Source organism: Sus scrofa, chromosome 5, assembly GCF_054392235.1.
Source record: "Sus scrofa isolate SSC_HxYL_T2T_F1_AM1 chromosome 5, Sscrofa_HxYL_maternal_Yorkshire_Landrace_v2.0, whole genome shotgun sequence".
Lineage (NCBI taxonomy): Eukaryota > Metazoa > Chordata > Mammalia > Artiodactyla > Suidae > Sus > Sus scrofa.
The window spans coordinates 47,234,081-47,251,707 of record NC_139387.1 but is presented as its reverse complement, the minus strand read 5'-3'; the positions used below and the strand labels follow the sequence as shown (position 1 = coordinate 47,251,707).

Genomic DNA, 17,627 nt, shown 5'->3' with positions numbered 1-17,627 from the left:
CTGCTGTCCTGACTGAGTTATTTCCATTAGTCTATCTTCCAAGTCACTAATTTGTTCCTCTGCATTATTCATTCTGCTCTTTAGTGCCTTTAGCTCAGCTTGCGTCTCTGCAAATGAATTTAATTTTTCTTGTTATTCCTTATATTTTCTATTTCCTTTATAAAGTAATCTGCATTACTGTTTATATCCACTCTTAATTCCTTCATATTCACCCTTAATTCTTTCAATATTTTCACTATCTCCCTTTTGAATTCAGTGTCTGTTAGACTGCAGAGGCCTCTTTCATTCTTTTCTCCTTTGGGAGAATTCTCCTATTCTTTTAATGGGGAATGGTCCCTGAGCTCCTTCATCTTGCTTATATTTTTCTTTTTCTGTGAGTTTAGGGAAACCAAACTGTAGTCTTGGAGGGCTATTTCTATGCCAGAGTGCACCTTTGTATTTTGTGGGGGATTACTATTTATTTTTGGTGTGGGAGTTTGGATATTTGCTGTCCTTTTCTTCAATGTGAGCTGACCATTATCCCCAGAGTGCTGAGTGTGTTTTCAGGGAGAAAGAGACAATGGGTAGGGCTAGTAGTGCCTGGTTGCTGGGCTCTTGACTCTAGCAAGGACATTCAAGAAGGTGGCACAGGCTGCTCCTTCTTGCAGGGCCCTGGGAAGTGGTAATGAGCCTCAGGCAGATATTGATGGTGCCTGGAGCATTTGGCAGTGGCAGTGGCACTGTGTGTGAGTTCCCAGGGGAGTGAAAGCAATAACAGGTGGTGTTTGGTCACAATACCCTCCTCTGTGGTGCCCTCTGAGGTGATTGGGACCCCAAGTGGTACCTGTTCACAGCCCCCTAGTGGTGGTAGGCCATACCCACCTCTGGAGTTAGTGATAACTGTGGTGGTTTGCCCCTGCCACCTGTAAATCATGCAAGAAGCACCCCATCCCGCTTAGATCCCACAGGATGGGAGGCACAGTCTCCTCCTAGGTGTCTTCTCTGAGAAGTGACAGTAATCAAGTATGTGGGTGCTGCCCAGAGCAAAGGCCCTGGATCATGCTTAGACCCCAACTGCCTTTAGCACTCACAAGAGGTACTCCACTAACTGTAGCCTGCACAAAAAGCACCTGGTCTCTCATAGCCCAAGCAAGTGGCCACCCTTAGCCCATCCCAGAGGTGCCACACCCTCTGAGAGCACTTGCACACACAAGGAAATTCATATGGTGGTGCACCCCTCCTCCTCTCACCCTCCCAACAATGTAGCCTCCTTCTCCTGCAGGCCCAGACCTCCTCCTAGGTTCCCTCAGCTGTGGCATTCCACACCCCAGCCCATGGCACCCCACTTCCTAACCCACTTTTTAGCCCTTCAGTCTTTCTCCACATAGCTCATCCTAGTCCTCTCCCCAAAACTGACCTCTGCAGCCTGAGTCTCCATAGCCCAGCTTCTGCCCCAGCATCTCAGGCTGTGGTGCTCTGGATGGTGGTGTAGATGATCTGTGTGGCTCTCATTCTGCTCTGCCCTCCTCTATTCCACTGCTGCACTTTTCTCAGTGACTTTGAGGTCCCTCCTTCTAAGGTGATCTCCCTGTAGGTTAGGTGGCTTCACAGGATGTGGGTTCCTTTTCTCTTTCACAGGTCCCTCTCATGAATGCTTGTCCCATCTGATTCCTTTTCTCTTTCTCTCTCTCTTTTTCTCTTTTCTTTTGTTCTACCCGTTTATGTGGAGGGTTTCTTGCCCTTTTTGGGTGTTTAATTTCTTCTGCCAGCATTCAGTAGATGTTCTGTGTGAATCATCCTACATGTATATGTGGTTATTTTTTGTTGTCGTGTTTGTGGGAAAAGGTGAGCACCACATCTTACCCCTCTGCCATCTTGATCCTCCACATTTTTAAAACATTTTTAATTTATTTTTATTTTTATTTTTGATGAAAAAAGCTTTATTGTTTCCATTTGGTCCAAGAATTGGGAGAGGGCTCCAGGGTGGTTAAAAATGGTGACTTCTGGCTACAGAAAGGGGCTTCCACAGAAGCCCAGGCACCAGAGGAGCTCTTCAAAGGCCACTGGGCTCCAGAGGTTCCTAGTCATGTTTGAGTGTGAGCCTTTTGAATAGGTATTCAACCAGCCCAGGCTGGGGACCAGAGAGCCTGCAGAGGTTGGTCAGGTGGTCACCCATCTTCTTGATGAGCTTCACCTCCTCATCCAGGAAGTGATTCTCCAGGAAGTCACAGATGTTGTGGCTTGTGTGGGCAGAACCCAGGGCATGCAGATCCAGAAGGGCCTGGTTCAGTCCCTTCTCCAGGTGAATGGCAGCTTTCTTAGTTTCCTGTGTTTTACCCCCCTCATCTTGAGATGGCTTCTTCACATCCCAAAAGAGGGCGTGGCCACCATGCTGGTTTTGCATTTTCAAGAAATGCTCAATGCCCTAATGCTTATCCTTGGCCAATTCATAGAAAAAGTGGCTCAGGCCCTCCAGAGCCACATAGTCACAGTTGAAATAGAAGGTCAGAGAAAGGTAGGTGTAGGAGGTCTGCAGATGCATGTCGATCAGGTAGTTGATGAAGTCTTCCACCTTGGTGGAATAATTCTGATGAACCTGGGAGTTCACTGTGGATCAGTGATAAGGAGTTAAGCTCAAAAAATGGTGTTGGCTGGTCCTGGAGATTGAAGATAGCTGAGAGACTGATTCCAAAGGCTGCTACTGGAAAAAAGGTTGGAGTTTAGTCGGGGGCTATACAAGGGGCATCCCTGGGTCTGTTCTGTCCAAACACTGTTGAAGCAAGAGACAGATCCAGGGGACTGCTGAGCACACTGTCTTAAACCATTTTTTAAATTGAAGTATAGTTAATACAATGTTGTGTTATTATATATATATATATATATATATATATATATATATATAATTTTTCACATTCTTTTCCATTAAAGTTTATTACAAAATATGTATTTATTAATTTAATATTTTCCCTGTGCTATACAGTAGGTCTTTTCTATTTATCTATTTATATATAGTAGTGTATATATGTTAATCTCAAACCCTTAACTTTTTAAAAATTTTATTGGAGTTTAGTTTTCTTACAATGTTATGTTAGTTTCAGGTGTACAACAAAATGAAGACATATACCTATATCTTTTCTTTTTTCCCACATAGGTTATTACAGAATACTGAGTAGATTTTCTCATGTTACACGGGAGGTTCCTGTTAATTTTCTATTCCGCATACAGTAGTGTGTATATATCATTCCCATCCATCCAACTTATCCCTCCCCACAAGAATTTCCCCTGTGGTAACCATAAGTTTGATCTTGAAATCTGTAATTCAAACTTCTAATTTATCTCTCTGCCTCCCCCACCACTATCCGCTTTGGTAACCATAAGTTTGTTTTCAAAGTCTGTGAGCCTATTTCTGTGTTGTAAATAAATTCATTTGTATCATTTTTTAGATTCTACAAATAAGTGATATCATTTTATATTTTTCTTTGACTTATTGCACTTAACACGATCATAATATGATAATTTCTAGGTCCATCAAAGTTACTGCAGTCATTATTTCATTTTTTTTATGACTGAGTAATATATATGTACCAAACCTTCTTTACCCATTCATCTGTCAATGGATATTTAGTTTTTTTCCATTATTTGGCTATTGTATAGGTAAACCATTCTTATAGAAATCTGCACCCACATAAAAGCTGCATTTTCAATATGAGATAAAAAGATATTTTATAAAAATTTCAAGATTTTCATGCCTGTTGACATAGCTGCAGTAATAGCTTCATGAATTTTTCTTTTTTTATAATGTTCCTTACATTTAGATTCATTTGCATTGACAGCTACAGCTGCAGACTTCAATCCATGGTACACATCGAGTAATTCAACTTTCTTGTAACATCATGACTTCTCTACTTCTTAAAAGCATTTGGAGCATCACTAGTGGTACTCCATAGGGTCCCAAGGTGTTATTCAAGGTTTATGATATTATACCAACCACAATGAAAAATATGAGAACTCCAAGAAATCACTTTTCAATGAAATATGCAATTTTCTAGAGAGACCAAGTGCTCATGTGCAAATGATTAGCAGCACAAAGTGTTTTAAATGGATACACCCAATACTTGAGGTCACTGAAATAGCAACAGGAGGTGGCTATGAAATTATTACAGTCGGTTTTAAAAATATAAGTGAGACAAGATAGGGAGCAGAGATACTTGAGCTCACCCCCTCACAAAAACACCAAAATTACAACTGCTTAAACAACCATCAACAAAATAAATTGGAAGCTACAAAAAAGATATCCTACACCCAAAGACAAAGAAAAAGCCACATTGAGACAGTAGGAGGAGCACTTTCACTATATAAGCAATCCCATATCTACTCAGTGAGCAACCCATAGACTAGAAAATAACTATATTGCAGAAGCTTTCCCACAGAAGTGAGAGTTCCAAATCCCACTTCAGGTTCTCCAGCCTGGAGTGTCTGGCATTGGGAGGAGGAGGAGCCCCTGGGGTATTTGGCATTGAAAACCATCAGGGCTTGACTGCAGGAGGTGCATAGGAGTGGGAGAAACAAAGACTCCACTCTTGGAGGGTGCACAAAGGATTTCACAGGCTCTGGGTCCCAGAGCAAAGCAGGGACTCCATAAGAATCTGTGTCAGACCGACCTACAGGGAAATCTCAAAACTAATGTTTTTCAGCTTTATAAATGTGGGACTTTCACAAATATGAGTGATAGTATTTCACAAATAGATTTGAATACATTCAAATAATGTAAAATAGGACTTCCTGTTGAGGCTCAGTGGTAATAAACCTGATTAGTATCCATGAGGACACAGATTTGATCCCTGGCCTTGCTCAGTGGGTTAAGGATCTGGCATTGCTGTGAGCCATAATATAGGTCACAGACACAGCTCAGATCCTGTGTTGCTGTGGCTGAGGTATAGGCCAGAAGTTGCAGCTCTGATTCCAGGAATTTCCATATGCTGTACATGTGGCACTAAAAAAAAGAAAGAAAGAAAAGACAAGAGGGTTCCCATTGTGGCTCAGTGGTAATGACCCAACTAGTGTCCATGAGGATGTGGGTTCATTCCCTGGCCTTACTCAGTGGGTTAAGGATCTGGCATTGCTGTGATGCTGTGGCTGTGGCCAGCAGCTGTAGCTATGATTCAACCCCTAGCTTGGGAACTTCCATATGCTGAGGGTGCAGTCCTAAAAAGAAAAAACAAAAACAAATAGAGTAAAATAGTTTTTGCTTATATATATTTATATATTTACAATTTGTAAATCCAGTTGTCTTTTCTCTTTTTAAAAACTAAAACTTGGGAAATTAAAACTTGGAAACTACCTCTTTCTCTCTTGGTCCTAAATAAACAGGAAAAAACACCATCATGAGGAAAGCAGGGAGATTACATCATTTGCTGAACTAAAAATGTGAGAGCAGATGTCACTTTCCACCCCAAACAAAACATGAATTAGCAAATTTGATGCACAGAGAATTATTGGGTTTTATGTATGATGTAAGATAGGTGTCAAATTTTATTCTTCGGAATGTGGATATCCAGTTTTCCCAAGACCACCTGTTAAAGAGACTATCCTTTCTCCAGTGTGTTTTCTTGGTAGCCTTGTCAAAAATCAGTTGGCCAGAGATGTGTGGATTTATTTCTGAACTCTCAATTCTGTTCCATCGGCCTATTTGTTTGTTTTTATTCCGGCAACATACTTTGTGCTCCTTGTAGGCAATATATCCTTGGATCCTGGTGTTTGTTTTTGAATCCATTCATCCACTCTATGGCCTGACTGGATAATTTAATCCATTTATATTTAAAGTAATTACTAGATAAGGACTTCCTGTAACCATTTTATTAATGTTTTCTGAATGTTTTGTAGTAGTTTCATTGTTCCTTTCTTCCTCTCATGCCATCTTTCTTTGTGGTTGATGATTTTTTGCAGTGCTATGCTTTGCTCTAGAGATTTTTTTCATGGCTACCATGGGGCTTACATTAAACATCTAATAGCTATAACATTCTGTGTTATAACTGATAATAATCCAGTATCATACAAAAACAAATTATTGTATCTGAAGTAATTTTAATCTTTCATCTTTTAAGCTTTATATGAGTCATCAGTAATCTGCATGCCATAATTATGATATGAGTATACTGAATTTGACTATATACTTGCCTTTACCCATGAGTTTATACTTTCATATATTTTTGTTATTAATTAGTATCAACTTGAGGAACTCCATTTAGCATTTCTTGTAAGCAAATCTAGTGTTGATAAATTCCCTCTACTTTTGACTGTCTGAAAAAGTCTCTTTCCTTTGTTTCTGAAGGACAGCTTTTCCAAATATAGTACCTTTAATCAGCACTTTCACAGATCATACTTTTGTAAGTACAGTAATCCACCCTTTCTCTTTAGCTCCTTCCACTTTCCAACCTAGAACTTTGTAATTTCTGTTTTACAAAGTATAACTGATTAATTTGTGAAAAATTACAAGAATTTCCAGTGTTAGTAGAGAAACAAGTGGATAATTCTGAAAGCACTTCTATTTACAACATTTACAACATTTACATTTACAACATTTACATTTACATTTACATTTACAACATTACAACATTTACAACTAGATTCTCCAACTTCTTTTTGAAATGAAATGTGTCTATTTCATTTTGTTTTGTTTTCTTATAAAAATTTAAGTGGATGTTAAGTTGGATTTTGGGGTGATTAAATGCTTTCAGGGTATACATTCATTCTATTAATTGAAATTAATTAATGGCCTATTAAATAACTGGCCATCAAACATCACTGAAAATGTAATGGTAGAAAGAGTACACTCATCAGAAATTCTTTGAGCATGTAATAAATGTGATTGAATGAAAATCTACTTTATTGTCATTTTAAGCTGGAAGGAAGAGGCCGAGAGGCATCTAATACCCTAGACTACCTTGTAAGGATACTATTATCTTCAAGCATTGTCTGAATAAGCTGGTTATGTTGATTCCCTAACGCTGCTACAACAAATTACCACAAACTTAATGGTTTACAACAATATAAATGAATTATCCTACAATTTTGAAGTTCAGAAGTTTAAAATGAGTTTCCCTGGGCTAACATCAAGGTGTCTACAGGATTTCATTCCTTCTGGGGACTTAAGGAAAGAATCTGCCTCCTTGACTTTTCCAGTTTCTAGTGTCCACCTGCATTTCTTGTCTTTTCCCTTCCTTACATTACTCTGAACTTTACTGCTTTCAGTCATCATATTTCCTTCTTGCATTCAGACTTCCCTCCTTCTATTTCATAAATACTTTTGTGTCTATACTGGGCCTACCATAAAATCCAGAATCCATTTTAAAATTCCCAACTGAATCACATCTGCAAAGTACTTTTATGCATGTAAATCAACAGAGTCACAGATTTCAGGGAATAAGTAGATATCCTTGGAGTTCCTGTCATGGCTCAGTGGTTAATGAATCTGACTAGGAACCATGAGGTTGTGGGTTTGATCCCTGGCCTTGCTCAGTGGGTTAAGGATCTGGCATTGCTGTGAGCTGTGGTGTAAGTTGCAGATGCAGCTTGGATCTGGCATTGCTGTGGCTCTGGCGTAGGCTGGCAGCAACAGTTCTGATTACACTGCTAGCCTAGGAACCTCCATATGCTGTGGGTGTGGCCCTAGAAAAGGCAAAAAGACAAAAAAAGAAAAAAAAGAAGTGGATATCCTTGGGGGAGTCATTATACTGCCTATCATATCAAGTAGGCTATTCTGGAGGAAAATGTATATGAATTTACATGTTGAATTCACCTTTTATTATTTTATTTCAAGTAGATTGCTAAAGGAAGCTTCTTCTTCCAAAGCTATAAAATTGTGATTATAGTTGTATTCACCTTATAGGGTGTTTATGGAGATAAAACAGGAAGAGACCTTAAGTCATTTAGATTATGTTTGATATACTGACTACCTATAATTTGCTAAACTGGTGTTTCTAAAATTTGAATAATTAGTGATATATTTTCAGGAAAAAATATCCTCTTTAGTATTGATAGAATGTTTGAATTACATTTATTAAAATAGGTGTATCATAGGGAGTTCTCATGGTGGTGCAGAAGAAACAAATCTAGCTAGTATCCATAAGGATGTGGGTTCAATCCCTGGCCTCTCAGTGGGACAGGGATCTGGTGTTGTCATGAGCTGTGGTGTAGGTTGCAGATGTGGCTTGGATTCTGAGTTGCTGTGGCTGTGATGTAGGCCAGCAACTGTAGCTCCTATTTGACCCCTACCTAGCCTGGGAACTTCCATATGCCATGGGTGTGGCCATAAAAAGTTAAAAAAAAAAAAAAAAGGAAAGAAAGAAAGAAAGAAAGAAAGAAAGAAAATAGGTGCATCATAAAAATAGCTTATAGCTCTCCTAAAAATATAAAACTTACAAATTAAATGATCAATATAAAAATTTCATATAACTAAATTTATTGATAATTTAATTTGGGAAATAATGGTATTTTAATAGAAATAAATAACTACTTATACCTTGAATTGCATACTTGCTACTATACATTGGCACTTTTTGGCAAGGCATTATTATTTATTATAGCTTTGTGATGCCTAAAAACTCCCACCATTTTTCAATATTTAAACTATCTGGAAGCTTTCATTAATAGAATGGAAGAGCATGCTATCATTTGGGGTTCATGTGGTCAAGCCTAATTATAAACTGCACATAACATTTCTGTTTATTTACATGTTTATAATGCACCCCTATATTAACTGCAACATTATTTACAATAGCCAAGATATGGAAGCAATTCAAGCCCATTACTTATATATAAATGGATAAAAGAAGATGTGATATATATATAAATTATATGTAATGGAATACTGCTTAGCCATAAAAAGAATAAAATCTAGCCATTTGCAACAACATGAATGGAACTAGAGGATATTATACTAACTGAAATGTTAGACAAAGATAAATATTATATGGTTTCACTTATATTTGGAATCTAAAAAACAAAACAAATGAACAAATATAATAAAACATAAAAAGAGTTATAGATACAAGGAATAATCAGGTGGTTCCCCCAGGGGAGGGGAAGTGGCAAGAAGAAAATAAGTCATTTTGAGAGATTAAAGGATATAAAGTTCCATTTGCAAAATAAATGAGTCATGACATGAAATATATCATGTAGTGAATATAGTCAGTATCTACGTGATATCTTTCTGTGGTAACATATCATTACTAGACCTATTGTGGTGGCCATTTGAAATGTATAAAAATATGGAATCATTATGTTATGTACCAGAAATTAACACAGTCAATTACACTTCAAAAACAAATTCAGAAAAAGGTTCTGGATGAAGGTCAAAAGTACAAATTTCCAAATTTTATTTTTTAAAAGAGAAATTAATACTAGGTATGTATGTGATGTGCAATATGATCATTATAATTAACACTGCTATATGCTATATATGAAAGTAAAGAGAATAAATCTTGAGTTCTCATAAAAAGAAATTTTTTTCTATTTTTTTAAATTTTGTGTATCTATGTAAGATGATGGATGTTCACTAAACCTATTGTGATAATCATTGGATTATGTATGTAAGCAAGTTATTATGCTAGAGACCTTAAATTTATGTAGTGCTGTATGTGAATTATATTAATTTTCTGGAAAAAAGAGACTGGTAAGTTCTGTGATGGAGTAAATATACCAATAAGAGATCAGATATATATATTTTTATTTATAAAACATTGTATTAATATATTTAAAATAAGTACTTTTCATATAGATCATTATAGTGCTAACATTAGAAAATCTGTGCTCTTGTGTACCTGAGTTCATATCTCTACTCCACTTTGCTTGTGACATGGCATCTCACATTATTGTCAAAGAGACCATAGATATCATAAGAAATCACTATGTAAATATGAAAGGAAATAAAATTTTAATTATTGGTATGTGCTAAATAATGACCATCAATTATTAAGTTAATATTATCATTGATTTATTATTCTTACTAAGTGGACATTGTCAGAAAAACAAACTTATTAAAATCTAGGACAATATCAAGTGTTCCAAATATGTTTGTTATTAATGCTGATATCTCTGCATAATTACTATCATCAATAAATCAATGTTTTCTGAAAAGTTACGTATAAATTGAAATTTTACAGAGTTCCTGTTGTGGCACAGCAGAAACGAATCCTACTGATAACGATGAGGTTGAGGGTTCAATCTCTGGCCTTGTTCACTGGGTTGAGGATCTGGTATTACCATGAGCTGTGGTGTAGGTTGCAGACATGGCTCTGATCCTGCATTGCTGTGGCTGTGGCATAGGCCAGCAGCTGCAGCTCCAATTTGACCCCTAGTCTGGGGACTTCAATGTGTCTTGGGTGCAGCCCTAAAAATCAATACTACTACTACTAATAATAATAAATTGAAATTTTAAAAATTTGAATCCTTTATTAAATAAAATATGGTATTTTTTTGTATAAAGGGACTCGAATTCTTTTTTATTGTTGTAGTTGTTTTCTTCTCACACAGAGAAATCATTATGTAATTTGAAAAGTTTTCTTCATGTTGTTTGTGTTGTAAATTCATTTTTTAAAAGCTTTTATTCCATATTGATAATAGTCTTAACATTTCATCTGTATCATTGTGTAAACTTCACATGCAGAAATATAAAAATCTTCCTATGATAAACAACAACTTTGATGTATTATTGGTGTCCTTGCTGGAAAATGAAAAAAGCTTCTCAATGGTGACATAACTGCATGTATCCTACTAAAGTAGGAAAATTTGTGGAAAATAAAGTATTTTATTATTTGACTGCTTGATTTACAAAAATTACAGATTCTATTGGAAGTCTCATGAATGTGCCTGGTGAAACATAATGGAATATTTTTATTTTTTCTTGAGAATAAGATATTTGTATTTCTCTGAATTTGAAAGGAACAACCTTAAAATGTGTGCTATCAATATGCAGATTTAACATCATATTGTGAGGAACCCACTCTCACTATCAGGAAATATAGAGCATAATAATCTAATTCATGCTGGAAAATGATGCTTTCTATTAGCACAAATTTACTTTCAAAAACAGAATAAAATGTTGACTTAGAAGTAACCAGTCTTCTTTTAGAAGTTACAATTTTTCTTATTTAGGATGCAAATTCTTCTAAAATGTATATGAGATGTGTATATTTTTGTTATATATTAAAGCAAATTTCTCATAACCATGGTGATTTAAAAGGTCTATCATTAATAAACAAATAAATAACTTTATATTTCACTAGTGTGTAGTTTTCTTCTGAAAATAGAATTTAAATGAACTTCAAAACTGTCATGCTTTCATACATACTTTTTCACATGCTGCTATCTCTAAATGGAAATATTCTCCCTCCTCCCACACCCTTTATTTTTGACCTCTAACTAAACTATATTGTTCTTTATTTTAAGCCCGAGCATCTTTGAGAAGCTCTCTATAACATTAAGAATAAATGATTCTGGTTTATGAGTACTTTTCCAGGTACATCAGTTTTCCCATTTTGTCTGACTTTATCTTCTAAAATAAACATACCAATCACCATTTTATAAATCAAAAACTTTCAGAGATTCATATGAAGTTTTTTCTTTAACCAAATGCTGCAAACGGTCTTTCTATAAAGTAAATAGTTAAAGGTTAGACTCTGTGTTTTGCACTTGCAGAAATTCATTGATTAAGCAAATACTGCAATATTTTATTTTATTTTTTTTAATTTTTTTTTGTCTTTTTGCCATTTCTAGGGCCACTTCCACGACATATGGAGGTTCCCAGGGTAGGGGTCAAATCGGAGCTGTAACTGCCAGCCTGTGCCAGAGCCATAGCAATGCAGGATCCGCACCATGTCTGCAACCTACACCACAGCTCACAGCAACACCAGATCCTTAACCCACTGAGCAAGGGCAGGGATCAAAACTGCAACCTCATGGTTCCTAGTCGGATTTGTTAACCACTGTGCCATGACAGGAACTCCACTGCAATATTTCAGAATTTCCTTTACTAGTAGGTCAATCTAAAACTTAGATTAACAGGAAACAAAGATCAAAATGCACTTATAAGACCACCTTATAGAAACAGTAATTTGTCCAATTTTGAGAAGACAACTATAGCATATAGGAAAACCTTTGGAAACACAAATAAAAGATGTCATGCTACATTTTACTATTCTTACAGAAATTTGTGTGTGAAATAATTGACATATTACCTGACTGAAATACTGGAGAAGAGAAAATGTCCCATGGACACCGACTTTACATCTACTGTAACTCTTCTGGATGTAAGTGATTCCTCTGTACACATATTTTTCAAAGCTGCTAAAAAGAAAGGCATTTATTTGTACTGAGCTATTAGTGCTCCCATTTTCACAATAAATCTTCAGATTTACCCTTATACATTAATAAGAAATTCAAGTTGATTCAAACAGATGGAAAGACATACCATGCTCTTGGGCTGGAAGAATCAATATTGTCAAAATGACTATACTACCCAGGCAATCTACAAATGCAATGCAATCCCTGGCAAATTACCAATAGTATTTCTCATAGACCCAGAATAAAATATTTTAAAATCTGTATGGAAACACAAAAGACTCCAAATAGACAAAGCAATATTGAAAAAGGAAAACAGAAATGGAAGAATCAGGTTCCCTGATTTCAGACAACACTACAAAGCTATATCTATCAAAACAATATGGTACTGGCACAAAAACAGAAATATGGATCAATGGAACAGGATAGAAAGCCCAGAGAAATAAATCCAAGTCAACTAATCTATGACAAAGGAGGTAAGAACATACACTGGAAGAAATATAGTCTCTTTAATAAGTGGTGCTGGGAAAACTAGAAAGCTACTTGTAAAAGAATAAAATTAGAACACTCTCTAACACCATACATAAAAATAAACTCAAAATGGATTAAAGATCTAAATATAAGGCCAGATACTATAAAACTCCTAGGGGAAAATATAGACAGAACATTCTTCTACATAAATCATAGCAACATCTTCTTTGATCTAGAAGAAGACCTAGAATAAGGTCAGTAAAAACAAAAATAAGCCAAAGAGACCTAATTAAGCTCAAAAGATTTTGCACAGCAAATAAAACCATTAAAAAATGAAAAGATAACCCACAGAATGGGAGAAAATCTTTGCAAATGATGCAACAGACAAGGGCCTAATCTCCAAATATATAAACAACTCATGCAACTCAACAACAACAACAAAATCCCATCAAAACATGGTCAGAAGACATAAACAGACATTTCTCAGAAGAAGACATATGGATGGCAAAAAGGCACATGAAAAAATGATCAACATCACTAATTATTAGAGAAATGAAAATCAAAACTACTATGAGGTACCACCTCACACAGGTCAGAATGGTCATCCTTCACAAAACAACAAATAACAAATTCTGGAGAGGGTGTGGAGAAAAGACTACTCTCCTTTACTGTTAATGGGAACTTTAATTGGTGCAACCACTATGGAAAACTGTATGGAGGCATCTCAGAGAACTAAATATAGAATGACCCAGTAATCCCACTCTTGGGCATATATCAGGACAAACCATTAATTCAAAAAGATACATGGGCCCATATGTTCATTGCAATGCTATTCACAATAGACAAGACATGGAAATAATGTAAATGTCCATCAACAAAAATGGATTATGAAGATGTAATACATATATATAATAGTATACTACTCAGCCAAAAAAAAGACAAAAGAATGCATTTGCAGTGACATGGATGGAACTAGAGATTCTCATACTACATAAAGTAAGTCAGACAGAGAAAGACAAATGCGATGTGATATCACTTATTTGTGGAATCTAATATATGACACAGATGATTCTATCTACAAAACAGAAACAGATCACAAAAATAGAGAGCAGACTTCTGGTTGCTGAGGTGAAGGTGGAGGAAGGGGGATGGATGAGGAGTTTGGGTTTGGGACATGAAAACTCTTACGTTTGAAATGGATGGGCAATGGGGTCCTACTGTATAGCAGAGAGAATTGTTTGTGATTGGGTCACTTTGCTGTACAACAGAGATTGACGAAACACTGCAAATCTACTATAACTTTAAAAAGAGGGGGCGGAGCAAGATGGCGGAGGAGTAAGTGGTTGTGTTCACCTTCTCCCACAAACACATCAAAAAAACCACATCTGGAGTTCCGTCGTGGCGCAGTGGTTAACGAATCCGACTAGGAACCATGAGGTCACGGGTTCGGTCCCTGCCCTTGCTTAGTGGGTTAACGATCCGGCGTTGCCGTGAGCTGTGGTGTAGGTTGCAGATGCAGCTCGGATCCCGCGTTGCTGTGGCTCTGGCGTAGGCCGGTGGCTATAGCTCCGATTAGACCCCTAGCCTGGGAACCTCCATATGCCGTGGGAGCGGCCCAAGAAATAGCTAAAAAAAAAAAAAAAAAAAAAAAAAAAAAATCTCTATATAAAATGACTCACACAGAACATCAACTGAATGCTGGCAGAACTTAAACCTCTAAAAAGGGCAAGAAACTTGACATAACTGAGCAGAACAAAAGGAAAAAAGAGAGAGAGAAAAGGAATCAGGTTGGGACTAATATTCCCAAGAAGGAATAGTGAAGAAGAAAAGGAACCCACATCCTGGGAAGCCACCTAACTGATGGAAAGATCAGCCAAGTCGGCAGGACCTCAAAGTCTCCGCGAAAAGTGCAGCAGTTGGACTGAAAACAGCAAAGCAGAGTGAGAGCTGCACAGATCATCTGAACTACCACACTGGACACCACAGCCTGAGACACCTGGGCGGGGGCTGGGCACTGAGACTCAGGCTCCAGAGGTCAGTTCCAGGAAGAGGCCTGGGGTTGGTGGTGTGGGGACAGCATGAGGGTTTAAGGAAAAGTGAGCCACTGGCGGGGGAGTGGTACACCACAGACTGAGGGGAACACCACAGCAAAGGGAACCTGGGAGAAGGTCTGGACCCACAGGAGAGGCAAGACACCATTGTTAGGGATGGTGAGAGGAGGAGGCACGGAAGCCATAGGAAACTCCCTGCCCTGGAGTGTGCGCATGCCCATGGGCTCTCAGAGGGCAGGGTGGCTCTGGTGCAAGCTAAGGGCAATGAGAAGATTCTTGCTCATTTAGGGGAGATTGGGCACTCCTTGTGCAGCCTACAGGTGGCCACGCACCTCTTGCGTGGCTAAGAACATCAGGGGGGTAAATGTGATGTGGTGCCTCTTGCACTATCTACAGGTGGCAGGGACAGACTGCAGCAGCTGTCTCAGAGGCCAGAGGGAGGCATGGCTTGCCACAATTGGGGACCTGTGGATGGGCTTCACCTGTGACCCCAGTCACCATAGGGGTTGGCAAAAAAGAAAAAAACAAGGAAACTACAACCAAGCACAATACACTGTTGCTCTCGCTCTGTTGTGAACACACCTGTCCCACAGCTGCCATGGCCAAATACTCTGGGCAGCACCCAGACATTTGTTTACTCTCCTTTCACAACACTCTCAACTAGGAGCAGCTGGTGCAGTACACAGTGCGTGGGCTAAGTGGAATAGGGTGCTTCTTGTGTGGTCTGCAAGGGGTGGGGGCAAACTGCCCCAGTTATCTCTGATTCCAGAGGTGGGCATGGCCCACTGCTACTGGGAGTACCTGAACAAAAATCACTTGCAGCCCCAACCACCTCAGAGAGCACTACAGGGAAGGACATTGCGATGGAACACCACCTGCTGCCAATCTCGCTCCACTGGAAGCACACCCACCCTGCTTCTGCCACATCCAAACAATCTGGGCAGTGCCCAGATGATTGATCACTGTCCTTCCCAGGAACCTGCAACTAGGAGCAGCTTGTGCAGTAACTCCTATGTGGGCTAAGCAGGATGAGGTGCTTCTGGCATGGTCTATAGGAGGTGGTAGCAAACCATTGCAGTTATCTCTGGCTCCAGAGGCGGCATGGCTTGCCACCACTAGGGGTCTGCGAACAGACACCCCTTGCAGCCCCTTTCACCTCAAGTGCACCATAGAAGAAGGCATTGTTACCAAACACCACCTATTGGTGCTCTGAAACCCCTGGGAACACACCCGCCCTGCTGCTGCCACTGCCAAACATACCAGGCAATATCCACATGCCTGATCTCCATCACTTCCCAGGATCCTGCAACTAGGAGCACCCTATACAGTACCTCATATGGGCTAAGGGAGACAGGTTGCTTCATGCCTGGTCTATAGGTAGTGGGGGAAAACCACCACAGTTATCATTGGCTCTAGAGATGGTCATGACCCATACCCACTAGATTTCCCTGAACAGGCACCACCTATGGTTCAAATCACCTCAGAGGAGGGCATTGCAATCGAACAGAAGCTGTTCTTGCTCTCACACCCCTGGGAACTCACACACCCTGCTGCTGCTTTTGCCAAATATTCTGGTCACCTTGTAGATCTGCCTAGAGATTATTACCAATTCCCATGGCCCTACAACTGTGAGTAGCATGTCCCACCTTCCTGCAGGTCCTTGCTGCTTTTGAGAGCCCAATGATCAGGCACTGACTGCTGACCCTACCCATTGCTTTCCTCTCCCTGAAAACACACTGAGCATCCTGGGAACAACAACCTGCTCACACCAAAGAAAGAGACAGCAAATATTCAAATTCCCACACCAAAAATAAATAGTAACCCCCCAAAAATACAAAGGGATATACCTGCATAGAAGTAGCCATACAAGACTATGGTTTGGCTTCCCCAAACTCAAAGAAAAAGAAAAACACAAGCAAGATGAAGAAGCACAGAAACAATTTCCAGTTAGAGGAACAGAAGAATTCACCTTAAGCAGTCAACATTGAAACAGACCCCTGCAGTCTGACTGATATTGAGTTCAAAAGGGAGGTATTGAAAATACTGAAGGAATTAAGGGTGAATATCAAAGAATTAAGAGATATGAAGATATCAACAGTAATGCAGATTCCCTCAGAAAGTAACTAGAAAATATAAGGAGCCAAGAAAAACTACAAAATTCATTTTCAGAGATACAAACTGAGCTTAAGGCAATAAAGACCACAATGAATACTGCAGAGGAATGAACTGGTGACACTGAAGATAGAACAATGTTAATCACGCAACCAGGACAGCAGACAGAAAACCAAATGAAAAAATATGAAAGCAATATAAGAGACCTATGGAATAATATAAAGTGAGCCAATCTATGCATAGGAATTCCAGAAGGAAAAGAAAAAGAAAAGGGTATTGAAAATATATTTGAAGAAATTATGGCTGAAAACTTCCTAAATCTAAAGCATATTGATATTAAGATACAGGAAGAGCAGAGGGCCCCAAACAAGCTGAACCCAAAGAGGCCCACACCAAGACATACTATAATAAAAATGGCAAAAGTTAAAGAGAGGATTCAAAAGGCAGCAAGAGAAATGCAAAGCATTTATTATAAGGGAGCCCCAATAAGGCTCTCAGCTGACTTCTCTATAGAAACACTACAGGCCAGAAGGGAGAGGTAAGATATATTTAAAGTGCTGAAAGGAAAAAAAATTACAACCTAGAATACTCTATCCAGCGAGAATATCATTTAAAATAGAAGGGGAAATAAATAATTTATCCAACAAACAAAAGCTAAAAGAGTACAACAATAAT

At 38.4% G+C, this 17,627-nt stretch overlaps 1 long non-coding RNA gene and 1 pseudogene across 1 annotated transcript in view; both read right to left on the bottom strand.

Moving 5' to 3' along the window:
- Positions 1 to 1,867: 1,867 nt before the first annotated feature.
- Positions 1,868 to 2,593, bottom strand: LOC100153979 (ferritin light chain pseudogene; annotated as a pseudogene).
- The window catches only part of LOC146403348 (uncharacterized), a 32,125-nt gene continuing 16,365 nt past the window's right edge, over positions 1,868 to 17,627 (bottom strand). The window contains exons 3-4 of the long non-coding RNA XR_014845443.1: positions 12,216 to 12,324; positions 1,868 to 2,677 (exon numbers count right to left, since the gene is read on the bottom strand). This is a non-coding gene — a long non-coding RNA (uncharacterized LOC146403348). The remainder of the gene's footprint in view (positions 2,678 to 12,215; positions 12,325 to 17,627) is intronic.